Source organism: Chamaea fasciata, unplaced genomic scaffold (genome assembly GCF_029207755.1).
Source record: "Chamaea fasciata isolate MVZ Bird 193981 ecotype frontalis unplaced genomic scaffold, bChaFas1.0.hap1 SCAF_46, whole genome shotgun sequence".
Classification (NCBI taxonomy): domain Eukaryota; kingdom Metazoa; phylum Chordata; class Aves; order Passeriformes; family Sylviidae; genus Chamaea; species Chamaea fasciata.
The window spans coordinates 997,907-1,024,309 of record NW_027094131.1 but is presented as its reverse complement, the minus strand read 5'-3'; the positions used below and the strand labels follow the sequence as shown (position 1 = coordinate 1,024,309).

General features: G+C 43.5%; 2 pseudogenes; one reads left to right on the top strand and one right to left on the bottom strand.

The window, feature by feature from the left end:
• Positions 1-276: 276 nt before the first annotated feature.
• LOC136303991 (inhibitor of nuclear factor kappa-B kinase subunit beta-like) lies at positions 277-11,475 on the bottom strand (annotated as a pseudogene).
• Positions 11,250-26,403, top strand: LOC136303973 (tissue-type plasminogen activator-like; annotated as a pseudogene).

Below are 26,403 nucleotides of genomic sequence, written 5' to 3'. Positions count from 1 at the left end.
GACCCTCTCAGGCTTGATTGATGGCAAGAATTTCAGTGCTGGAGGTCACAAAATTGGGCTGGGATTTGAGCTGGAAGCCTAACACAGCTTTAAGTAAAACAACTGGTGGTTCTCTGGAAGATGAAGGAAAAGTGTACCTGGTGCATTTCAGCCTTAATATTACTTGGAAATTTGAAGAAGTGTGAACTTTCTACTCTGTCCAAGAATGACTTTAACCCAATGCTGAAGTCCAGAGTGTGCCAGCACAACAAAGGAAGACACTTGAAGGCATGCATGGAAGTTGTGATGTTTGTGCCACATTTCAGTTTCCTGTATTTTAAATCTGTTCCAAAAAAACCAAAAGAAAATCCAACCTCTCCCCATTATTGTATTGCATTTTGCATGTCCTATACTTCACAGCCTTTTATAAAAGGAGGTCTCTGTGTTGTAGTGGAAATTTGGGGTTAGAACAGAATGAAATAAATTGGTCACAGTCAGAACACAAGGTTGGTGTGTGTTGACTCTCACCAAGGTTCCATCCAGCTGGGGTTTTGGTCTTTTTTTCATCTTTTCATGCAACTTTAAGCATGGTTAATAGATAATCTGCAAATGCTTTGTTACACGATACCTGTACACTGAAGATTTCCTTCTTTGGTTTCTAGGCTAACATTCTTACACCTCTCATGTTTTAGAGACCTGCACAGTGAAAGCAGCTTTTTCCATTATAGTGTTATTGAGCACATCAACAAGAGCAAACCAAAAGTTTACATGTTTTAGATAATTTTGTTCCCATACAGGAAACAAGTATTAGGTAAGTACAACCATTACACTTAAAGAAAAAAAGTGCAAATCAGCAAAGTTAAGCAATTAAGTTCACAGTTCATTAGGAAGGTGACATCTACCAGTGACTGGGTATACCTTGTCCATTGTTCATTAGAAAGCCTAAAATGCAGCAAAACAGCCACAGGCAATGCCCAAGGGAAGACGTATCAGGACAGAGATCTGCTGTCTTAAGGCACAATTAAGAACATTCTCCAAGCAGTTAGAACAGGCATTCCCTAATGTATCTTCGTGAAAAAGTGTCTGAGAAGTGGATACTAAAAGCTAAGCCATATGTATCACATAAGCAGTTGGTGACAGTAGAAGGCAGTTGATATTCCCTTCTCAGAGGCAGCAGCTTTTCACAGTTGGCTTCCCAAAGCAGCATGGCTTCAGAGGCAACCAGAGTGATTCTACATCTGGGTTTGTTCTGGATTGTTTGTTTCTTCTACCTGAAGCTGCAGCCAGCTCCAGTCTAGAGCCGAAAGAATAAATGAAATTCAACACCAGGCTACAGTTGAGCTTTTTCTAAAATAAAGGTAAAGTGTGTTAAGAGGTATAAAAAATTTACTGGGAACAAGTTGGTCAATTTCACGATGAGCCACGTGACTGCTGTCAAGGAAACAACCTACTTGCACTCTCCAGTATTTTACTCTCTCTTCAATATTCTGCATTGTTAAATTAAGGATCCCTGACACCCGCTCATCCCAAATTTGTGTGCAGTTTTGCAGTAGTTTTGTACAACAGCCAAGTGCTTTGCCCCATCCTTTACTGTTTAGCGCAGCAAGTTCCCAGCATGTGGCTCCCAGTTTTGGCAAGCAGAGTAAGTCAGGCGGCAGATTATGAGGGAACCGGTGCTTCCTATCTCTGTGCATCTCCTACTCTCCCCCTTGGCCATGAGTAAAATGCAGATTTCATTTAGCTGTGTTAGTGGTGGCAAAGTTGCACATTCAGAACTTCGAAGCCAGGCACTTCCTTAGTCCATTTACAGAAGAGTGAATACATTACCAGGAAACTCTGCTCTTGATCCTTCATTGTGTCATGCATCACATTTTCTAGTTGGCTACAAAGTTTCCCAGATTCCAGCAGCAGCTCCTCACTGAAAGGGGCAATTATTACACTATTAATTTCTGTGGCAGTTTAAAGAGATGCTGCCTCTATCATTAAGAAATACTTCTGGCAGATACGCTGCAGAACACTGAAGTTAGTCAGGTCATAGGCTTGTAATTCATACTGCAACTTGAAAAGTTGGTGGCAGCCCCTGATTTACCAAATGGGGGAAAGGAAATGTATTCCAAGATGGAACTGGGTTCTTATTAGGTGGAACCACTGTTGCTAGAGGAAAAGCTGAGAAGCCTATAAACTTAAGGATGGGGCAACAGGCAAAAACAAAACCAAGGTCTTTCATTCCAAGTGGTAACCCAGTTCATTTAAGCAAGCCGGAACTACGCATGCAGCAGTCTCAATGACACAGCTCAGCTACTGTGACCTTACATGACAATACTTCAACAGTTCTTGCTGGCAGTGTACTTCCAAGCGAGCCCAACCATCTCAGATTAAAGGAAGAAAACCAAAAACCACTTTTGTTACTGAGGCTGGGGGAAGTGAAGCCATACATGATACCCAATTTCCATATGGAAGATCTGAAAGCCCCAGGAAGTCTTAACTACCAAGTAAACTAAGGTTGCTGACAATGCAAGCTGAACACAAAGTGTAAAATATGAGAAACCCTGTGTGCCATTATTGCACAAAGCAGGAAACCTAGCTTTGTAGTGGTGGCATTAGCAGCCGAAGAACTCCAGACTTTGCCTCAGCTTTTTCTTACAGATTCTGATAAATTGAATGTTCCAGAAGGGACTTGCAGCAGCAGTTGACCTGAGCTACCAAGACGGGATGTGTTCACGCTCTCTGGACTGCCAGTAACAGGACCACGCACTTTACTCTGATGAAAACACAAAATATTCAGAGTGCAATTGTTCCCGCTAGTTTTCAGCAGCCGGGAATATGAGGCAACCTGGAACTTGGCTTTCATACTGATTCAAAATAAAGAAAAGAACCATAGGATACACTCAATTTACTATTGTTTCAGTAGCCTGTGCTACAAACCATATTCTCAGGTTAAAGGGGAGCTCTTAATTTACTTACACAAGCAATTTTCAGTAGGTTCCACAGTTCTTTCTGTCGTTTCTCCTGAAGCCTAACAACTGTTTCTTCATCTTCACTCATCAGATTCATCACTTTCTCCACTCTGGGGAACAATTCCAATGCCTTCTGTTTGCAAACTACAGTTTTACTATTAAAAAAATAAAAACTAATCAGATCACACATGGGCCACTGCAGTAGGAGAACAGTTCTGAAGTTAATTATTTTCTGTTAACACTGCAAGATCTCAATAGCCATATGCAATGAGTTTTAAACCTTCTCTTGCTGGAAGAGAAAATACCTTCTCTCAACTCTGAATAAAATGTACAAAGCTCACCTGAGCTGAGCATAAATGACTCAAACTTTTTTTTCAAAGGTCTGGATTGCCTGTAGAAGCAGTCGTACTATTTCCTGGCTGTCACCGCCTGTCCTCTGATCTGGAATGAGAGCCAATATTACACAGAAAGGTCGGTTTATAGGACAGAGTGAGAAGATTCTTAGCGGCTCATTTCCACTACTGCTTTAATCCTGAAACAGCCAAAGTTCAGGATATGCGAGTTTGAGTGGGATGAATTACACTGAATTTTAGCCACCTTCTTCAAAATTTAAAGAACTTGAAAAGGAGAGTTGGGACTGTATCAAAGGAACAATCGTGTCTTTCATCCTTTCTACCCAGAAAGGTTGTTTGTTGCTTGTGGCAACAGCCTGCTCTGAGAAGAGCTCCAGAGGAGTTTCGAGAACAGCTCACAAAGCACCAAGAAAGGAAGGCTGGTCTAGTGTGAAACTGACTCCCTGACTTCCCTCTCGAAAAAAGGCAATCCAGGAGAGCCCATGTGCTGCTAGTGTCTGGGCAGGCCTAGAAGTCAGATAGTTTTCTCAATGATCCTTACTACACCTCCAAAGTTACACACAAAGCAAGCTGACCTTGAGCTAAAGCGTCTTTTACCTCTTGGCTTCTCTCTGAGTCTTTGGTACAGCTCTCTGGCTTGTTCTTCTCTAGAAGAAAAAAAGCAGGAAAGAAAAGGATTTCCAAAGAACCAAAACATGGAACAAATAGTTTGAGAACTCAAATCTTTTCTATACCTGTCTGCCATTTCAGAACAATGACAGATGAGTCAAAAAACATCTTTAGTGTTAAAGTGCTCCCAGTCCCCCACAATTTGGGTGGAAGAAACAGCCCTTTCACTGTCCTCTAGCGAGTAAGCTTAGCCAGAAACACTCCTGCATCTGAAGCTCAAGGTAGTTCAACTCACAAATCCTCCAGTGTTCCTCCTTGTTTACGACCTAGCGGGCTTCTCTGCAGGTCCACGATGTCTGTCTGCAGGGCCATCATCCTCTTCACTACCTGCTCCACATCATCTTCCTGAAAGCAGGGTAGAACATAAGCAACAGAACAGTCTCATACCTAGAGACACTACCACTCACACTCAAACTGGTTCTTCCTTTCTCATTCTTATTTCTAAACAAACCAACAAGATGCAAACAGCAGCCTTGGCCAAAGACAAACGAGTCGTTTCAATTCAAGGAAATTCCAAGACGTTTCTGGGGCTTCGCCAAGATCTCCCGTTTCCCCCTAAGCCTTACAACAGAACGAGCTTCATGTAGTACTAATAATGCACAAAAATTGTGCCACACAAACCAAGGCAATGTGAAATCTGACATCAGTGCAGATACAAGGGGCTTCTATTTAAGGCAGGGACAATGAAGCTAAAGGGGGAGGAGGGGAGAGATAACAAAAACAAACCTCTTTATGACTAGCAGTTAGATTTAGAAACATACCCGCCCACAAAGTTCCACAGCTTGCTCCATCTCTTTCCAGGCAAACAGCAGCTTCTCAGAAGCTAGAGGAATCAAAGAAGAGTGACTGGCTTTCTCAGGTTCACAGAGAAGGAGGCAGGTGTTTTTGTGAGGATAAGAGTCATGAAAAGACCCGTTTGCCAGATGCTATACTCACTAATTCCAAACTCAATCTGCTCTTTATACTTTTCCAGGTCAATTTGGATGCTTGTTTTAAAGAAGTCCAGCTTTGCTTCCAGCTGCTGAGAAAGGGAGGCCATAGAATCCTTCATCTTCCAGAGGGTACTATTGTAACGCAACAGATTCATCCTGCAAGGACAAGAAGGTCCTATTAGCCTCTGAAAGTAGAAATCCACCAGGCTTTCATTTACATCCAAAACAGATACTTGAGACAGCGGTGAGGACAAATGCAGTTGTGCCAAAGGGCTAACTCTCCACTTTTCATGAATTGCATACAGCTCCAATCACGGGCTTTCCCATTCCAACAGGGTCCCATTTCTGTCTTCCCTTCCACCAGCGCACAAAGACAGAGATAAGTATTGTGGAGAAACGGCCACCGTACATGGCTGCTCGCTGCCCCTGCTGAAGCCGATTACAGTCCTCTTTCAGCATCCGCATCGTATGCCAGATCTGACCCCACACTTTCCGCAACTGGAAAAAGTGGAGATCCTTCTTTGGATCCTGAACTGAAAACAGAGGAGGTGGGAGAAAGGGAAATGGACATATCAGCGTGAAGCAGGAATAGTGTGTTATCACAAAACAGACCAAAACATTGTTCCTTTGAGGGGCATGCTACTGCCTGCAAAGCCTAGAGCTGGATAACCCCTGTGCAGCTCCCCTAGCATGTCAAAATCAAACACCTCCCTTTTTTAGTTATTCTGATAAACTGAATGAATGACAGTCCATTTTACCGCTTCTTCAGTCCCAATACGCAAAAGCTCCCTCTACTCTTTGGGCACAATACAGACCACAAAACACAGACGCCCCTCTCAACACTGACCCCGCCCCGCCCTTCATATTCATGCCAGAGGAGTCCTTACGGATGCAGCCAACACTTTCTGGATGAGGACGCAAGGCCACCTGAGCCTCAGGAAACTTTCTTGTTATCAAAGAGGAAGAGAAGGTCTGTGTCTGCTGCTGCAGTATCATTCACCTGCAGAAGACAAAAGACCCAACCAGGTTTTCTTGGGAAGAGCAAGCCTTGCTAACACCACAAACAGAAGAGTCCTCCTCAACCAAACACAGAGCACCAAAGGCAACAGGGTGCCTACGCTACAGTGGCTGTTAGGTGGGTGAGGTTACCATGACAAAAGCATGCCACAACAGCAGGGAGTGCTGTGATCCCAAAGCGAGTGCAGTGACTTCTGATTCACTCAAACTCAAGAAAGGAAATACCGAGACTCACCTTGCCATCAGCTGTATGTTTAGTGACCAACTTCTGAGAAAACAATTCAAGTCCTGCTTCCTGCAGTAGTTCCTGGTCCTCTTCTGGAATTCCTGTATCTGACTGAATCCTGGCCTTCACACTCTGCAGAGTCTCTTCCTCTGTCACAGGGTAGGTGTGCACAGTTCCCGTAACCATGTTCAAAACCTGAAGCAACTACCAGAAGAGTAGCGTGGCATGAGAAAGGCTGAGGATACATTGGTCATCTTAGAGCAGAGATTGAGGGACCGAAAAAATGACCACCAAGAAACTCTTCAAAGCACTTGGCAGAATCAAGAAGTCACTTTACAGCTACTTCCTAACATTATGGCAAAGTTCTTGTCCTTCATCAAGTGGAAGAGAGGCCACATGGCAGTTAAATACCTGTAGAATCCTCTCTCAGAATATGGAACCAAGCATGCACAGAAACTATTCACTACTCCCAACAAGCTCAGGGAGTATTTGTCCTCAAAGAGGCAAGAGGAAAGCACCTGTCACTAACGGTCAGGAGACAGTTCTATGAGTTTCTGCCTCACTCTTCCTCCGAAGTCTATGATTCAGAGGCTCAGGATACTGCTCTCTGGAAAACTTTTTAGGGTAATACAGACATATTACTTACCTTCAAGCTCAAAATGTCATCCAATGCTTTGAAACACCCATTGGGTCCATAGGTAGGATCTGTACCTCTCTGATGTGGGTGCCACATTAACATGAGTTGCGGCCATTTCTCCAGCCTCCCAGACAAAACACTGAGCAACAAAAACCAGGAGATCAGAAAAGGTAAAAGTGCATTTGCAGTAATGATACGGCCTGTTCTGTGTGGGAGGACTGACAAAACTGCCCCCCTCCTTCTCCCTCCAGCACTCCACCTCTCCCCATCACAAACGCAGTGTTTAGAAGGCAGAAACCAAGACTACACAAGTCTGACAAGCGACAGTAGTACTGCCTGTGTCACACACTCAATGTATTCACAGATTAACACAGTAAGGCATATAACACAAACTTGGTCCTTTTGCAGAAGAATCAGTTTGTCTCAGCACAGCAATTTCTAGTACTCACCTGTTTAGATTGTTGGGGCAGGGCAAACTGCTAGAAAACTTGACTTCTCCGGATAAGTCTTCTGAAACAACAATATCCAGCTCACTCTTCTGACGCACTTTAGTATGCCTAATGTAAGCGAGTACAATGGTGAAAAAATTGCCCGCCTTTCCCAGCCTGCATGCTAGTAGGCTCTTAAAAGCTACTCTTGACATATAATACAGATGCCACTTTGGTTTCTGTTACCTGCCCTGCGGGAGTCAGCCCTTATCCCATAGAGCAAGTCTCAGGAATGCTGAACTTGCTCAGGTGAGTCAAGCCCCTGTGAAAGGGGTCACTTTCCAAAAGGGCAAGAAACATAGGGATATTATCCTCAGAATCAAGGGACCACACTTCTGCTTCCTGTAAACAGGAAAGTCACATCATGCCCACTTACCACCCAGCCACGGTTCACTCACCATTGCACTGGCTGCCAGTTGGGTAGGAATGGTCGGAAGCCTGCAATGCACTCAAAGGCAAGCGTGCCAAAGCTCCAGGAATCCACTGTCACCCTATACTTCTGCTGTTCCAGTAGCTCTGGAGCCTGATACAGTTTACACGCATGAGACAAAGCCAGATGGCTTTGGCCAGAAAGCTCTTAGCTTTCTCTATCCCTTAACATCTCATTAACATTTGTACAAATAATTAAAGACATTACTGAATGCTGCCTCTCACGTGCTTTAAGACCCTCCTGGAGTGAGTAGCATAGGTTACTGGCACTCCTGCTTATTTATAACAGATGCAGGTAGCACAAAACCCAGTCTCAGCAAAACCCAGCGTCAGCAACAAAGCAGTCACCTTTGCTAGCTTCAGCACCACAAACGCACCCCATACCGTGCAAGTACCTAATCCCAGCCCAAAGCTTGGTAACAGTTAATTCTATCCCACTAGAAAGCAGTAGCTGCTCTTCTAGCTGAATTCCTTTCTTACCAAGTACTGCAGAGTCCCAACAAAGGATGTGCACAGGCTCCCCTGATCCAACTCCTTAGCATAACCAAGGTCAATGATTTTGTGTATTAACTGAAACACACAACAGAGAATAAGAATGCCAGACTGAAGTCCTGTTAAAAGCACATCATACAGCAGAAAGAAAAGGTCTGGCTCTTCAAAGCTATGCAGGAAAGGTGCCAGTGAAGAGATAGAAGCAGAAATGGGAGGCTACTGTAGATTTCTAAAACCACAATGAATTTGAAGGTGTTGTAGCACACTTAGCAGTTACGCCTCTAGCTCCTTCCGATCTTTGGTCAATCAGTACAGTCTGCTTCTTTCCTTAATAGTTGAAAGTCAAAATGTCAGGTGTTAACAGACGTCTAATACAACGTCTCACCTCAGCTGCACACAGAATACTATGTGACAGTGACCTGAGACAGGTGTTATCCTGGGCTGAGTGCTCTTGCAGAGGGACCATGTAACTACATGAAGCACATGCAGGTTCCTTGTAAGTTTACTTGTCTGTGCAGGTAGAGACGACTGCTTCCTGCTTACCCTTTGCTCTCCTTGCTGCAGCACAATGTTCTCTGGCTTCAAGTCTCTATGGGTGATCCTGTTCTCATGAAGGTATCTGAGAGCAGAAGCTGAGACAGAAAAAGCCAGTTGTTAGAGTTAAGTAACAGTACCGAGCATGAGCTCAGTAAGGATTCATCTATTCTATCTAGTAATAAGCATGGCTTTCACATCAGACCTTGTACAATCAAACATACAATGAAACACTGAGTGTAAGGGGTAAAGTCAGCACCATAGAACTCTGGACACAAATTGAGTTCTCTCTCTGGATGTTCCCTCACATCCTTCCTGTAAACTGTAGTAATGCTGGCTAGCTTCCAGTAGGCAAGAACCTCCCCAGACTCCCAACACTTTTGGGAGATGATCAAGATCATAAAAGGTCAGTCTGAAATGGAGTCACTAAGGTCACTACTGTATATTTGGAGAGTGGACTCAGGACTAAAAGGGTTTCCATAGTTCAGACAACTGAAGGTACTGCCACCACTTACCAATGTCAGATAACAAGATAAGAATAACTTCTTCCCGCAAGCCACAGCAATTCTCCAGCTGGTTCAGGTACTGCAAGTAAGGAACACAGAATGTAGTCTTTCCCTTCTCTATCCCGAGTGAACTCCAGAGTTCCACAAATTCTCAGGGATGCAAGAAGTTTCAGCAACAGCAATTAAATTCTCCAGAAGCACAAAACTCTATGGACTGTGACCTGCGGTAGCAGCAATTACAGCTTTGTGCCTTGGTTTAATTGCATGGGAAAGAAGATGAAAGAAGTCACTGTCATCCCGTTTTCATCCTTCTATTTGTTCCATCCCTCTTTGCCTGACAGTATCAACTCCAATCTGAGGCCTAAGGTCTGTGTTTTAGCTACGGGCAGATTATAGCAAAGGTCAGAAAAGCCTCAGGATTAGAACTACCATGTGTTATCTCTTCCTATGACAGACAAGAGTTAATCACTTTCAGGAAGGGTACAGCCTACAGATGCACCTACCCCACAATGGTCTTGGCCATACTCAAATACTGTCGCACGTCCCCTACACTTGCCCTCATTCTCTGTGTGCAAACTCCTCACAGTGTCACTTGCACCTAAAAAAATACAAAGCACTTAAGTCTTCAAAAGCTGAACATAATACCAAGGACCAAGTCACCAACACTTGTTGACGCCATGACTAAAAATAGGAAACATCAGGGTATGAAAGCAAAGGTTTGAAGGGAAAACTTCAGTAGAAAACCTAGGACCAGATCAGAAGGTGATCCATTCCTAGGTTACCATCCTAGGGGCCCCACCTTGCGGAGGTCTCCACCTTGGCAGTACTCCATGGCCAACAATGGCAAGTCATTTGGTGCGAGCTTCTGCATCCCTTCAGGGACATCGCGGGCAGCCACCACATTGGGCTGGTTCAGTCTGTAGAACAAAAATTAGGCAAGTATACATGATGTTCTGAAACTGCTATACGCTTTCATGTGCTCGTGGTCACCACGCAAAGCCCAACATGGTCACAAATGCTTTGAGAAATTGAGTCAGTGAATTCTAAAGGTTTCCATCTTTCACGGATCTAGACTCATTTCAACTCCTGGCACTTCATACGGAAGACAGTGTGTTTCTTCAACATGTACGCATTACAGATCTGTCTAGAAGGTACAGCAATGAGCCCTGCACAGGAGTGCAAGGGAGTCTGTTGCTACCGTCCAGAAAAGACCCAAACTGCAATGAGACTGCTGCAGCCGAAAATGTTAATCCAACACCCCAAGGGACTGCCGCAGCACAGACGTTAAGTCAGGCAAAGCGGCGGCTCTAGGTAGCAGCGTTGTTGTAGCGCTGAGGGCACGGCAGACGAGCCGAAGACGGCAGTGTGAGACCCAAGAGTCTCACGCAGCACAAGGCGAAGCTTTCTGACGCGGGAACTGCCACGCACTTGCCGCCGCAGCCGACTGGGCACCTCCCGGAAGAGAAATCCTCGGCGGCCGGCGGCCGAAAGCCTCTCCCCCCCATTTCCCTCAGCGCACCCGTCAGATCCGCGCTCCAGGGCCGTCTTGGCCAAGCGTCCCGGGGCACTGCCGCCACACCGCGCAGCGAGCCCTCCGCCCGGCCCGGCCGCAAGCGGGCACCGGGCTCGGCCCGGCGCCGCCGCCTCCCCGCCTCACCTCTTCATGATCTGTATTTCCAGCGCCCAGCGCTCGCGGCTGCGCGGGCTCAGCTCCTGCCGGCACTGCTCGATGGCCGCCTGCTCGCCGGTTTCCTGCGGACGCGGCAAGGGCTGGGCTAAGCGCGGGTCCCGAGTCGGGGCGCCGCGGGCCCGGCCGCCTCCTGCCTTGTTGTGCCAACGGATGACGTTGCCGAAGCCGCCGGTGCCGAGGCGCTCCCGCATCTCCCAGGGCCCGCAGGTCAGCGCCTGCAGCGCGGGCGGGCGACTCACGGCGGGCCCGGCTCCGCTCCGCGGGACCTGCGCTTCCGGCTCCGGCGCGACTGCCCGCCCGCCCGCCCTTAAAGGGGCCGCGCGGGGCCGGCGCTGGGCCCGGTCACGGCCGCCCCGGCGAGGAGCGCAGGAGCCGCCATCTTCGTGGCCGCCATACCGCGTGAAGTCATGGGCTCGGAATGACAGGAGAGTACAGCTCGTGGGCTGCGTAAGTAAAATTGCAGAGTTGCCGTCTTCTTCCCACAGCATCTCCCAAACTTGCCAATCCGGGATGCGCCATTTGCGTTTCCCGCCGCACCGCCCGAACCAAAGCGCTCTTCTGGGCATTACACCGGGTTTGGATAGTTCCTCCTCCTGGCCTGGCTTGGCGTGAGGTGCTTTAATGCCACTGCAAAGACGCGCAACGGTACGGGGATGGAAAATACACTCCAAGACCTACCGCAACTCCAGTCGCCTGCACTGGACCTGCCAAAGCCACCGAGCACAGAGGGTCCCGTCTGGGTGACATGGGGCGGCTGTGGCATGTCATGATGGCACACTTCGTCACTGACATTAAACAGTCCTGCTGAAATTATCCCGAGGATCAGCTTAGAGAAAAGCCAGTAGGTGGTGCTTGAGAGAGCAGACACTTTTATTGCTGGTTTTCCTAAAATATGTTAAGCCCTACAAATGGCACCGCACTCCGTAGACAATTATGGTTGTCCTTAAGCTGTGAAAAGTCAGAAAAATAATTTTTGAAATCTTCCCCCAAGGCCATTAGTTTGTTAGCATCTTTAATCTAGGCTGTTATCTTTAAAAATAAAACAAATTAGCCCCTGTTCACTCAGCAGTGTTTAATCTCAGCTACTGGAAGTCCTTTCTGGAAAGGGTCAAATGCAGCTACACTTAAATCAGATTTATGGCAGTAATGTTATCACCAGCACCATGACTCTTGGGGAAATACATTTGATAATCTTGACATAGATCTCCGTGCAGAGAAGAGCTAAACATATAGAGTACGCAGTGTTTCATCTTTACCATTATGCAAAATAACCAGTGCCGTGCTTTCCAAAGGAGGACTCCAGACAGCTGCTTCCTGAAAATGAAGTCACTCACATACTAGTTCTTATGCCTTACACTAAATTCTGTCAGGAGCCTGACTGCTAGTGACTCAGTCCCAAGTAGGCAGGACACATTCATCGCTGTAACAATTGCACCACTGACTGTTTTCATAACAGTGCCCTAAGATCAGCTCTAAAACTAATCATCGCATTTGTCTGCCACACTTTGATAACTGAATACCTCGTGACCACACCCCAGTGAGTAGATCTCAGTTTTCTAGGATGAGTAGCATCAGTGAACATTTAGCTCTGGTCCTCAACATGCTGTTCCTTATTTATATCTAAAGTTCATTAGAAGTTTTGTTCATTTAACTTGCAAGCTCCCCTGACTGTTTCTTCTCCCATGGCTCTGTTCAGGGCATGCTTTGCTCTACATGCGGGTCAGGGCCTCTCTGCCAAACATCTTAATTAGGAGTACAGCACACTACACTCGTGCATGAAACAGGAATTTCTCGTTATTACTACTAAGTCGACATACTGCAGACTTCTGATTATATTAGAAAATAATACAGCTGTGCATTCATTCACTCACACACCCAGAAGCATAATGGGACAGGACAGTTCACTGTAAGAGATAAGTACTATTCTGTCATTGAACAGTAAGGTATTCAGTGGGGAAAAAAAGTTGTTACGAAGGCTGAATCTGCTCTCTGACTGGAAAAGAGAGAGAACAAAACAAACTGGCCGTAAAATCCAGCAGCATGCCAGCAAGGAGCTTTCCTCCCGTCCCTCACAGGCTCCCCCCCAGCCAGCCGCCTGCCTGGACCATCCCCTAGATGCTCGGGAAGGGGTGGGATGTGGACAGCACGCCCCACGGCCCAGGGAGTCTCCACCCCCTCGAGTGGCGCTACAAGTAGGACAGAGATCAGAGCAGAGATGCAGGAAACACAAACCCAGCCTGGTCTGGAAAGCAAATCATCAAGAGAATACAGAAGAGAAGAAGCAAAAAGGTAGGCACTACTCTGCACCTGTTTCAAAACTGGCATTTCCTGTTTTCAACATGAACGGCATTGTCATTAAATACTATTAAATATTATTATTTAATAAATCCCACTGAAGCACCATGATAGTTAACTAACTGAGCTATTGCCTTCCAGTTTTTGAAGAGATTCATAGTGTGGGTAAAGCTGCTAACTTTCAGTAGTTTCAGGAAAGCTGAAGCTTTCCAGGGAGAGGGCTGACAGCCTTGAGCTCTGACCAGTTAAGCAAGGAGGAGTCCCCCACACAAAGGACATTAGCAGAAGAACTTAAAGGGAGAGTTGTTGACCAATATCTTGATGGTAAGGTAAGGAGACACAGAGAACTAGCTGCAAAAGGAGAATTTATCTGATCTTCCCAGGAGATCAGACTATGCCTTTCACTCCAGGTTCCAAAGCATGATAATGGAGGGACAGGGAGGAGGAGGAGGATGGGTCATCTTCAGTTCTCCCTAAATATGCTTCTCCTTAAATGTGGCCAAACCCACAGGAAATACCGAGAATGACTCCAAAAACAAAGACTTTGAAATACTCATTTCATCCAATGTCCTAAAAGACTACAGCATCTTGCTTTTGTTTCCTTTTGGGTTTTTAGCTCTTTCCCCCCAAAACAGAGGTCTGTTTGTTATATTTTTAAGGAGAAATAGTTCAATTGTGCTATTCATCTGCTCAGTTCAGAAAGGGGATGCAGAAACACTTTATCCAGAAGGCAGTCAGTTGCTTCAACTAAGTCAAGATAGCTGATCATCACCAAGAAAGCTATTAGTGCTATAGATTCAGAAACAATGTATGTTGGAATGAATGCATTGTGTCATTGGGAGGAAGGAGAGCTACTTTTAATATCTACATCTATAGATGTCACACTTAGGGACATGGTCTGGTGGATTTGGCAATGTTAGTTTTAAGTTGGACTCAATGCTCATAAAGGTCTTTTCCAACCTAAATGATTTTATGATTAAGAACTTTTTGTTCACGCTTGATAAGTTACAGCTCTTTTTTTAGGTCTTACTCCACATTAGTAAGATAATGCACACATCATTACTGCTTAGAAAGGCTGTTAGTAATAATAAGGTTAATATGTGGGATTTTAAGCATTCCCGTTGGTGATGCTTCAGCAAAAAGAGACAAATGTAGGGAATCGCACATTGTTATGTCTTAATGTACTTGAAAGTGTAGAATCAAAATGGCAGAACATCGCATCTAGGTCTTTGACTTATTGTCTAGTATTTTTGACGTAAAGGAAGTACAGGCTGAGATCAGAAGGCGCACATGTTTATGAGAGCCCTGCCAGATGCGCATTGCTTGCAGGTTTCTACTTGGAGCTTTGTAAATACACTTTTCAAACAGACATAAAATTCCAATTTGACAAGGCTTATCATTCAAGACATTCCAATTGACTGGCTTAAGTTGTACCTTCCCAAAACTGAAAAGAAACATAGGGTAACATCTGTTACCAGTTTTCCATGCATAGTGGGACAGCAGCCATCAGTGGATGGACAGGTATCCCACAGGGAGCTGGGGAGAGGTGGGGGAAAGGCTGCAGCATTATAAGCTAAGATAGCCTGAAGACGGGAAACAGAAATCCGTGGAAGACAGGGTGTGGCATCTGATGCAAAACAAACTTAGAGAGACTATCTACAGCATTTGCAGTATAAACACATGCTGTGTAAGGCTAGAATCTACTTGTACAGATGAATATATGAGATAAACTTGATTAAGCCATGCAGGTGCTTTTAAAATAGAGACTCCTCATGTCAGTCTTCCAGGCAAAGAAAAAATAAAAAGACATTCAACTACCCCCTGAAAATGGTCTGCAGTTTCCTGCTGGTTTCAGGTAGCTAAGATTTCTTCCAAGATATCAGTTAGGCCAGGGGGAAAAAAAAAAACATCACTGGCGTTGCCTTGTTTTGGGGGCATCTTAGCAGATACCTCAGAAATAAGACCTCAACAGTTCTTTACCGAGCTTCCCAGGCAGAAATTCTAACCAGGCAGCTCAACCCACATCTAAGTAGTTTCACTGAACAAAGCTTTCTTTGAAAGCGTCTTTACTACCGGAATCTTGTTTCTAACAGTTTTAAGAACTTCAAGCCTTCTCTACAGATAACAACAAAGATCACCAGTGATACCAACAATTAGCAAGTTAAAACATTGCCACTGTGGGATTCAGAACACAAGCCTGCATAGCTGTAATAATGAGCCACAGCTGCGGGGAGTAAGGATACTATAACACAGGGTTACAGCAGAAACCAACCGACTGGACAGCGGTTCAGATCATTCACTTCGGCTTTGGGAACGCTGCTGGTTTAGTTCAGATGCAATTGAAGTTAATGTCCATTTGGGAATCGCTTGTACCACTTTTTTTTAAAAAGGCTCACTATGCAGTGTTTCCTAAGAGGTGAAAAATGACTTGTAAGTATATAAAAAGTGTCTTGTGAAATCTATGGACCAATACAAGTCACTGAGAGATGCTCCGAATTTTAAGGATTTTATCGTCAAGATGTGACCTAAAGATAAAGCATGGAGTAATTAAGGTTCTCGGAAGATGTTCTTGTGAATCTTTTCAGTCTGACTTGCAACTTAAGTCCCTTCTTTTTGCAGCCTAATGATGAGAAATCGCATCCTAAATTATCCTCCTGTACTTCTGGTTCTGCTTCAGAAACTGGACTATTTATACCTTTTGCTTTGAACAAATTTTAAAACAAACAAACAAACAAACAAACAGACAAACAAAAAAGCCCCAATGACAAGACTACTAAAAACCCAGAGTCTTTCTCCATATTAGCCCTGAATCCAAATTTATGACTCATCTATCATACTCCAGTTTCACCAGCTGTTATTCAGCTGCCTTCTTTGGCTTTATATAAACAGAGTCTGAGCTCATGATTTCCGGAAGTAGTAGTTTTTTTCAAATAATTGAGTTAGCTTTCTGCATATAACATAGATGATAAAAAGGTGATAGTGTGGGCAACGGTGCCTGAATATTATTTCAAGTATTTGGAACTTCAGGGCAATCCTAGAGACTGGAAATTAAAATCTATCTTCTTGCCTGTATCTTGTGCCTGCTACTTTATCTTGCTCCCAGCTCTTGGTTTGTATAGGAGGTATTATATTTTAAAAGGAAGAGAGAAAATGGACTCGTGGTGCAGGACTTGTTCAAAGCAGGCAGGGTCCACCACATCTACATTACACCTTACAATCTTCCACTAGGGATCAATGAAAGTTCTCTCCCAAGAGTACTGATAGACGAGTCAGACTATGTAAATCGATTTGGAGAAAGCAGAAACTCTTCTTGGTGGATTGAAGAGGGCTTTGAAGTGTAAAGCTGCTGAAGAGGTTAGAGGGAATAATGTATAGTTGTGACTGCATAGAAGTGACATAGAGAAAGATGCTGCAACAAATAAATGAGACTATCAGAATAAAAGCTAGCCTGCCAGACCATTGCCATAACTCTGCCTTTTTAGCAAAAGCGTATGATACTAGTAAAAACTAAAGGCTTAGTTGGGAAGGATCGGTAGAAATATTGAAAATAACTCCTCACCTATCATCAAGCAAAGTCATTTTGCCTACACATTCTCTACACAAGAGAGAATCTTCACTCTCACCCAAAGTAGCAGTCTACAAGAAATGCAGATCCTCTTAAACCACTGTTAACACAAACTGACCCTTCAGCAGACCCTCTGCAAGAGATCTCTTACGTAGGTGTCAGTAATCAGAATCTCAATTAACGCATTTAAATCACCATTACACTGCATCATCAGATAAGCCCATCTCTCTAATTGTGCACGTGGTACTACTGTTGGCATCCTACAATTTAGGGAAAAAGTACTTGGAATTTACTTCTGTATTATTTCCCAGGAAGCATTCTCTCAGTTTCCTCCAGATGTAAATGAGAGTGCTTTAGCTTATCAAGTTTCTAAGTTTATCAAGCAAAAGCACATCTGGATCCAGCCTGGCAGTTTCCCTAGGAAGACCAGGACAGTTAGACCAGACAGCTGAGAAGTGATGGGTTGAAAAACTGTATAAAAAGAATTTTCATAATTTAAAACTTTCATTTAAAGTTACACCTTGAACTCCATTCACACTGTAAACTTCCTTTGTTCAACATCCTATTTTTTGTCTCTACAGATAATTTGATATTTAGAGCTGATGTGAAAAACACTCAGAATGGAAGGCAAGCTCCCATGTCTCCTTGTGCTGGTAGGAGCAATCATGACTGCCCAGTGCCAGGTAAGAGGCTAATGCATCAAATAATTCTCTTGCCATCTTCCTGTATTTTCAGCAGCATTCCTTTGCCATTGGCTGCAGCTGTCTGCATCAGGCAGAATGAGAATCTGCTTAGCTCACTACAAACCAGAGGAAGAAAAATGTTACAAAGTAGTCTATCATTGTGGATGCGTTATGTGTTATCCTGGCTCGTTTTCATTTCAAGACTTGCAAGTAAACAAGTCTTCTCCGGGTATTCTTGGTGTATCTGTTCACTGTCACCTTTCACTGTTAATAAGAACTCCATTGTAACCAGCCTTCCGTTTTCTATGGTCATCATCTTCATCACTATTCTCACTTAAAACTGCACGTCAGTGGTTCCCTTGTCCCCTCACTTTAAGCCTCACACCACACACAGCTTGAGTAAATGCTACACAATTCCAGAACGTTTACTCCCTTTCTCAAAAAATTGCTATCCCACCTTTCCTCCTTCTTATCTTCTTTCTCTTGTGGCCTAATCAAAGCAGCTTTCTAAATTGGTTTCCTCCATTAAACTTTATCCAAAATATTTCATTTAACTGGCTGCAAGAGACATATCTCTTAAAGATAATCAAGCTACAAAGTCTCATGGGGAAACTGCATGTCAGTGAGCAAAAGTAACTGCTTGTTGACTGTACCTACCTTGGAAATTATTTGCTTGAACCTCCTTCAAATAGCAGAAAGCTGGCAAGCTTTAGTTAGCATTTGCAACGCCCCAAGAACACATAATGACTTCACACACAATGTGAGTAAAGCATATCCCAAATTCACCTCACTCAGATGACAAGCAATCACCTGGTAATCTGTGGAACAAAATGATTTACAATTCTTAGGAACCCATACTGAGGTACTAGAGGCACTTTTCACTGTACTGTCTGACAAGAGGGCAGACAGTTCCTCAGAGCTTCCTGATTTACATGCCCTTAAGAAAAGGACTGACTCTTTGAAGGAACTTGTTCTCTCATCTTTTTTAAGAGAGCAGTTACTCACAGAATTAACCTTCTTTGCTTGCAGGGCTTACACATGCGTTTCAAATGAGGAGCCAGATCTAGAGGTAAGCCAGGCTAACTAAAACCATGTTAGCTGGAGCATTATGAACATGGGAGGGGAAAGCAAATCATGCTGAAGAAACAGAGCCTGAGAGCTTTTTGTCATGGTTATGTGGATGAGAGATTCAGAAGGCAAAATACCAGAGCGTTAATACCATCCACAACAAAGTTTTCCCCTCCCTCTGCTCTTCTTGAAAGAAAGAGAGACGAGTCAATAGTGGAACAGTACATTTGGCAGCACAGCAGTGAGAGAGATGGGACAGTTGTGGTCTGAGAAGGAAAAAGGGCAACCCATTAGAAAGATGCTCCCATCACAGATGCTTTTCTCCTGGAAATAGAAGGGAGTCCTTTTGTTCAGCCAGGTCTTTTCCCTGAACTGAAAGAGGATTTCCTTTCTCTGATTACAGCCATTTGCACAGATAATTCATCTGTTGAAATTTACCAATACAGGGGGACCTGGCGGAGGCTTTCAGGGAGCAGAATCGAATACTGTAGGTGTGACAGTGGTCGGAGTCACTGCCACACTGTGCCTGTCAGAGGTAAGTATGACAAAGAAAAAAGAAATGGTGAGAGCTTGTCCATCTAATCATCCACTGTCAGGGCCAGAGTTACTGCACAGAAAATTTGTCTGGGAATAGAAGAGGATAGAAAAGAAAATACCACTACACACTCTCATGGGCGGGACTAAGTGGGAGTGGGCATGGAGCTGAGAAAGTCTGATAGAATATGTGGAGAGAATGAAACAGAGAAAAAATTGAAGCGCTACACAAAAAGGCTGTAAGCACATGGCAATAACAGGTGGGTAGAGAAAAACAGAACAGGCTAAAAGAGACTGACAGGAAAATGAAAGGTGTGTCTACATTTCCAGCTTCTTGCTTCTGTGAAATCTAACAGTATTTCCTGGCTTTTGCTTATTCCACAGCCTGCACCAGAAATAAATGCTACAATGGGGGCCAGTGTTCACAGGCACATTATTCCCCACAGCTCTGCATCTGCCAGTGCCACCAAGGTTTCTCAGGGAAGCAGTGTGAAATAGGTGAGTATACCACATCAACTACTGTGAACAATGCTATTTGGGTTAGCTGTGCAGTACACAAGGATGAGATACCCAGAAGCTCCTGTTGTAGGCTAGGCTCTCTAGTAAGTTGTCTTTTTTTACTCTAAAGCTAATACTACAAAGAACTTTTAAGCACATCTTGGTTGTTCTAGGTGTCTCTTAATAAAACTCTAAAATTTTGTAACTGAAGACCTTCATATGCACTTGCAGACTGCCTGACAGGGCATTTTCACTGACTTACTAGACAAGACATTTGAGAGCCAAGTTTAAACAGAACAGAGACTGGGGAAACTGTCAGGGAAAAGAATTGGTATGCTGTCCTTAGATTTTCAGATCTTACCTTTTTTTCAGATACTGAAGTTAAATGCTACAAAGACACTGGAGTAACATATCGGGGTATCTGGAGCACGGCAGAGAGTGGAACTGAATGTTTAAATTGGAATAGCAATGGCCTGGTGGACTGGTTGTACAGTGGCCAAAGAGAGGATGCTGCTGAACTGGGATTGGGCAATCACAACTACTGCAGGTGAGGGGCTGATGGCACACAGGGTCAGAGCCACAGGAATTAGCCCATTCTAAGAGCCTGGAGCAAAAGAATGGCTGCTTGCTGTAGTCTGATACCAAGCAGGGAATACTCTGCACAGGTGCAGATACTGTGCAGCCCGTGAGCAGTAATTGCCATGTCTGTAGACGTGTCTGCACTTCAGGTCTTCCTAGACTGATGTCTGTGGCAGACTACAAAATGCAAGTGTGTCTCACCCAAGAGTCTTTCTCTTGCCCCTTCTCAGTCCTCCCTAAACTCCACTTCTGATTCAGCTTTCTACAGCTTCAAATCCTGATCAAAACTGTATAGTGTTTTCCGTACATGACCTAAACTGCACAAACATGCTGTCCACTCCTGCTAGCTACTGGCCATCTCATCTTCACACCAGTGTACTCCACAGTTTTATAATTAAAATAGGAATTCTAGCAACTTCTGGTGGTTCAGTCCACATCTTCACTGCAGAGCAGGACTAAGCGAATTAGATGGCCTACATGACACTACTGGCAATAGCTTTAAAATGATGCATAATATTGTAACTCTTTCAGAAACCCAGATGAGGATTCCAGACCTTGGTGCTATATCTACAAAGGGGGAAGGTACACCTGGGAACACTGCAGTGTGCCCTCCTGTTCTAAAGGTATATGCAGGGGACAGGAAATGGACGTTGGAATTTCCATTATTTGCTGCATATATAAGGGTTCTCTGTGAACTTGGGCTATTTTTGTAGCCTAAAAAGTTGAAACTCTCATGTTATATCATATTTAGGCTTTTAGTATTTAAGACACTGAGAGAATGAGATACATAGAGGTAATACATAGATGCCTTGACAGAAATCACACCTAGGAACAACCGACAGTTTTGCATCAATCGGTTAACGTGCAGCTTTCTTACTGAACATCAGATCTGGAAGAGGCACAGATTACCGCGGCAGCCACAGTGTTACCAGTTCTGGAGCTACCTGTTTGAAGTGGAATTCTCGAATCCTTGTCAACAAGCTATATACTGCTTGGAGAAGAAATGCTTACCAGCTGGGCCTTGGTAGTCACAATTTCTGTAGGTATGTAGTTGTTGATAGAATAACAAAAAAAAAACCAACCCACCAAACTGTCTTGCAGTACTGTTAAGGCAAGGCTCTAATCTTATACACAGATTAATAAAGCACATTACTGGTGGCAATGAAACTCACTTCCAATAGTAATTTTATTCCACCTGGCCTATTTATACTTCCCTAAGATCAGGCTCTGCAAGTGCAAATTTCACTTGCACTTAGGGAGTGCCCCCTTAGGGCCCCCCATATCAAAAAAAATGCACTCGGGTCACAGTCTGACACCTTGAGGTGTCTGCAAGCTCTCTGCAGATCTGATCATACAAATAGCTCTTCTCTTTCCTATGCTGCAGGAATCCGGATAATGACAGCAAGCCCTGGTGCCATGTCCTGAAAGGAAATCAGCTCCCATGGGAGTACTGCAATGGGCCTACTTGCTGTAAGGATACCAGCACTCCTGGTTCTACTCTTTCTTTGAAGCATTACAGTCCTGCATGTCATCTGTATTAAAATAAGATCTGGAGAAAAAAAGCTGTATTACACTCAAGCATCTTCCAGCAAAAAAAAAGGGCTGGAGTTAAACAAACAAACAAACAAAGTTGTTTGGAGCAAAAAGAGATTCTGTAGCTCCACTCTCATGGAAATGCCTCTTGCTCTGCCAGAAGGGAAGATTACAGAAATGGAGGACAGGAAAAGGCAGGGTTTCCTTACTGTATTTCTCAAATCAGAATACAAGTTTCCTAGGAAACAGCGGTGAGTCAAATACTAAACAGTTGGTGGCCAGCTGCCTCAACATGGACTGGTGACTAGCAGGCTCTTAACCTTAACTCAAAGCAAGAGTGCCCAAACAAAAAGCCTGTTTCTGGGTTTGTCATCCACAGCAACCTGTGGATTACGGCAGTGCAGAGTACCCCGGTACAGGATTAAAGGTGGTTCCTACGCAGACATTGCAGCTCACCCATGGCGAGCTGCCATCTTTGTGAAGTATCACCAAGTGCCTGGAGAGCATTTTCTCTGTGGAGGAATTCTGATCAGTTCCTGCTGGGCTTTGTCAGCAGCTCACTGTTTTGAGGAAGGGTAAGTTGAGGACTGGGGGTAAAAGGTCTGGAAAATAGAAGCATCCAGTATAGCTTTACTGGAAGGGTATAAGACTTGGAAAAACCCCTCTTTATCCCAGTAAGTCTGCACTAAAGATTATAGTTAATTGTGCTGAGCATTACAGAGAGGCATTTAATTAGGCAAACTAGCAGGATGGCATTAAGGTACCACAGGAAAGTATCAGTTACCTTAAGAACACAGTTGTCAATACACATGCAGAACCATCTGAAACTTGAGAACAGCAAGGGGCTGGCAGAGGAACTTTCCCCTGATGGCTGTAAGCATATAGAGCAAAAAAGAAGGCAAATAGGTCACTTTGCAGTCAAACTGCCTGGGTAACGAAGTAGTAATAGAGCTAAAAATAAATAAATACATAAATAAATAAATAAATAAATAAATAAATAAATAAATAAATAAAGAGCAGACTTTCCAACAGCACATCTTCAAGGGAAAGGTGTGCTCTAGTTAACACAGGAATACAGACTCTCTTGTTCTTCAGCTTTAGTATAAATCAGCTGAAGATTGTACTGGGTAGGACTTCCCGAGCAACTCCCGAGGAAAATGAACAGAAGTTTCAAGTAAAGAACTACACTGTGCATCAGAGATTTGACTCAGAAAATTTCAACAATGATATTGGTAAGAAACTTTTCTGACATTGTGACTGGAAGGTCATGATTGGCTCAAATTTGTGGTTAATGAAATGGGGATATTTTTCCATGTTCAGCTCTGTTGCAGTTGAAGTCAGATGCAGAAGACTGTGCTGTTGAAACAGGCACTGTACGTGCTGCCTGCCTCCCCATGCCAGAGCTGCAGCTGCCTGACTGGACTGAATGTGAGATCTCTGGTTATGGCAAAAATGAAGAATGTAAGTAGAAGATACATGTCTATACATCCAGACCTTGAGTCCTCTGCCCTCAAAGAATTCAAGCCTTTAGCACCACTGAATGTGTAATGTATCATAATGGCTTATATGAGCACTACAAAATGTATGTAGGAATTACTCAAAAACAAGTTTTACTGTAAGTTATTCATCTGAGTTCTGTCAGCCCTATGGGCTAGTAGAGTCTTCCCCGATACTCTCCACAGTACAAAACTAAAAAAGAAAGGCACAATGAGTAAGGTAGGAAAGACATAAGATTTGCAATCAGGGCTGCCACATCTGCTGTACTCAATACATTTAGATACTGTAATTTGGACAGAAATTCATTTCTCTCAAGCCTTGATATACCATACAGTTGCAGATTGACGCATTATTCTAAGAGATGCAGAGAGTAGCAAAAAAAAAGGCTAAAGAAATAACAATCCCAGATATACATTAAAAGGCTGGTTAAATTGCTTTTCAAGTGAGCTGTAACAAACAGAAATAAAAGGTGTGTGAAAGTGTACACAGCTGGACCTGTATTTAAAGCAAACAAAAAAAACCCCAGTTCTTATTTTACTTTCTTCCTTTTCCGTTTTCTTTAAGTTCATTAACTTGTAAACTTAGTAAGAGAAAAACTGTGAAGCATCCATCATACAAGACCTAATCACAGTTTGGACCCACAGGGGTTTTGGAACAGACCTAAAGATGTAGCATGTAAGTGTGGCATTAAGTGTTTTTAGAGGTGCTTTTAAAGCTTGTCCTCAGCATTGCTTACAGGGAGTACAGGATAAATTCTGAAAGGGAAAAGATGCTGCAACTGTAATTCAAAACTCTACTGAATAGCAACAATCCTGCCAACTTCCAGTTTTGTGAAATTGTAGCTGTACAGGAGAATAAAACCCACGTCCAAATCAACCATGCAAATCTCTTCCATTCCAACGTAAGTGTAGCAGTTACTCAGTATTATGTATGACAAAGCATCTAACTTTTGTCAGTACAAGTCTAATGTTAAAAAGTTAGGATCCTGTTTCATACGGTTAAGGCATTTTCATAGACATTTCCTGTTACTTCATTTTGATTGATGTAACTCTGTGAAGATCACTTATCCACCAAGAAACCCAGCAGTCTTTAATTTGGAGCCTGCATAAAACCTCTCTAGCTTGCTGAAGAGACAATATTCTTTCTCAACGAGATTTAAGTGGTTCTGATTATTGAAGTGGAACACGCAAGATATAAAAAAAATCCTTTTGCAAGGAAATTTTAGTTTAGCCACAGAGCTACTTCAGTTCACTCTCCCCTAAACTATGGAAACTGAACTGCAACTTTTAGAAAACATATATATGCACATACAGAGACATATGTATGTATATATGTTGTCATTTTCCTTCCAGTTTCTCCGTTCTATTCAGAGCACCTGAAGGAAGGCCATGTCAGATTGTTCCCAGCCAGTCGGTGCACAGCACAGTATCTAGAGAACCGGACAGTAACGGACAGTATGTTATGTGCAGGAGACACAAGGAACCTTGATGATGCCTGCAAGGTAAACCCTATTCTGTTCTTCTTTTTTCTTTTCCTTGTCTCTTTTCTTTCCTCTGTACTTTGAGCTAACTAAACAAAAAGCTTCAGAAAATTGTTTAAAGAAGTTTTTTTGCCTGCATGGCAGTCCTAGTAGGCTTTTGATGAACAGAATAGAACTGGTGGCTCCTCTTTAATTTCTCTTCCCCCACCCCTCATGGAGGGGAAGGCAGGGAACACTTAAGCAGTCAAACCAGAGCAACACAGACCGAAAATCCCAAATACAGGAAATATCACAAAACTGAACAGGAAAACCCACCCCATCATTTCCTAGTATTTTCTGTTATGTGAGCATGCAAAACTCAGCAGGAGGTTCTGTAGAAGGAAGGGGGTGCTCCTCTACTGAAAAGTAGTGCAAAGAAGGATAAAGGCTGAAAGATGGTAGAGAACAAACAGCTATGACATGAGGAAAAAGGAAGGCATGCATTCAATCCACATCCTTTCTGTTTAAACAGCTATTTAATAATTTTGCCTTACTGTTACACACAACAGTGTAAAACCCCTTGGATCTTTATAGCTTGAATAAGGGCCTTCCTCTCTTTGTTCTTTTCAGCATTTTACCTGCATTTCATAAATGAGCTCCATACAAAGTTAGACACCTTGGTGTTATATTTTTCTGTATCTCTCCCCATAAGATGAGCATTGAGGCAGTCTGGAACATGAAAGTGACTTAGGTAAAAGTACTAAGAGCTCTTGATTTGTGAGCATACTGCATGGGGTATTTCTGTAAACACTAGTGAACCCTTAAAGCCAGTGGAGGTGGGAAAAGCAATGCCAAACCAAACAAAGAGATTGTTACTAATCTGCTACTTCTCTGTAGGGCGACTCTGGAGGGCCTCTGGTCTGTGTGAAGGACGATCGTATGGATGTGATTGGAATCATCAGCTGGGGAATAGGCTGTGGCCGCAAAGACATACCTGGTGTTTATACAAATGTGAGTCGTTATCTTGACTGGATTCAGGACACCATGAAACTCTGAGAAAGAAAGAAAGAAAGATGAAACCTTTGCAGTCTTGCGGCCATGCCCTCACAGCTTCCTTCTGGGTGCTTTAAGTATGCTGACAGGGCTTCCCATTTGTCCGGATGCTTATTACTTGTAGTACAACAGGAAGACAAACTGCAATGTGTGGGAAGGTCATGTTCTTAAAATGCTCTCCTTTCCTTATTACAGGTTATTAGAAGCTAATCATCCTTTTGCCCAACAACACCAAACTTTCACCTTGCATCAAATCACATAAGTACAATAAAAAATAATTCTGGCCCTGAGTGAATAAACCAAGAGAGAACATCATGCATCTCTTCAGCAGCTGTATTGTTTTAGGAATGTGTGTGAACTGAAGGGGATATTTAATTTCCTGAAAACTTCATCTCCCTCCTTATTTGACTGTGCAATTGAAGACATTTAGCTCTGTCCTTATACCATTTGACTTCGCTAATTTAAGTTTGTTTCCAGTAGAAAGAACAAAAGCCGTAGACATGGGCTGCTTATTTCCAGAATACTATACTACTTGTTTCTTCAGTTTGGAACCAATTAATTGAGTTTAAGCTTAAACTCTCTGAGCAAATCCAGGATGGCGTGCTTATTAGGACATTTTATTCCTTCACTTGGTTTTGCTCCTGGTAATGGAATGTGTAAAAAATTTAACACCAGCCTGATCTACCACAGAATCAATGCATATTTCTGACTATTAAATTTCTATGCATTA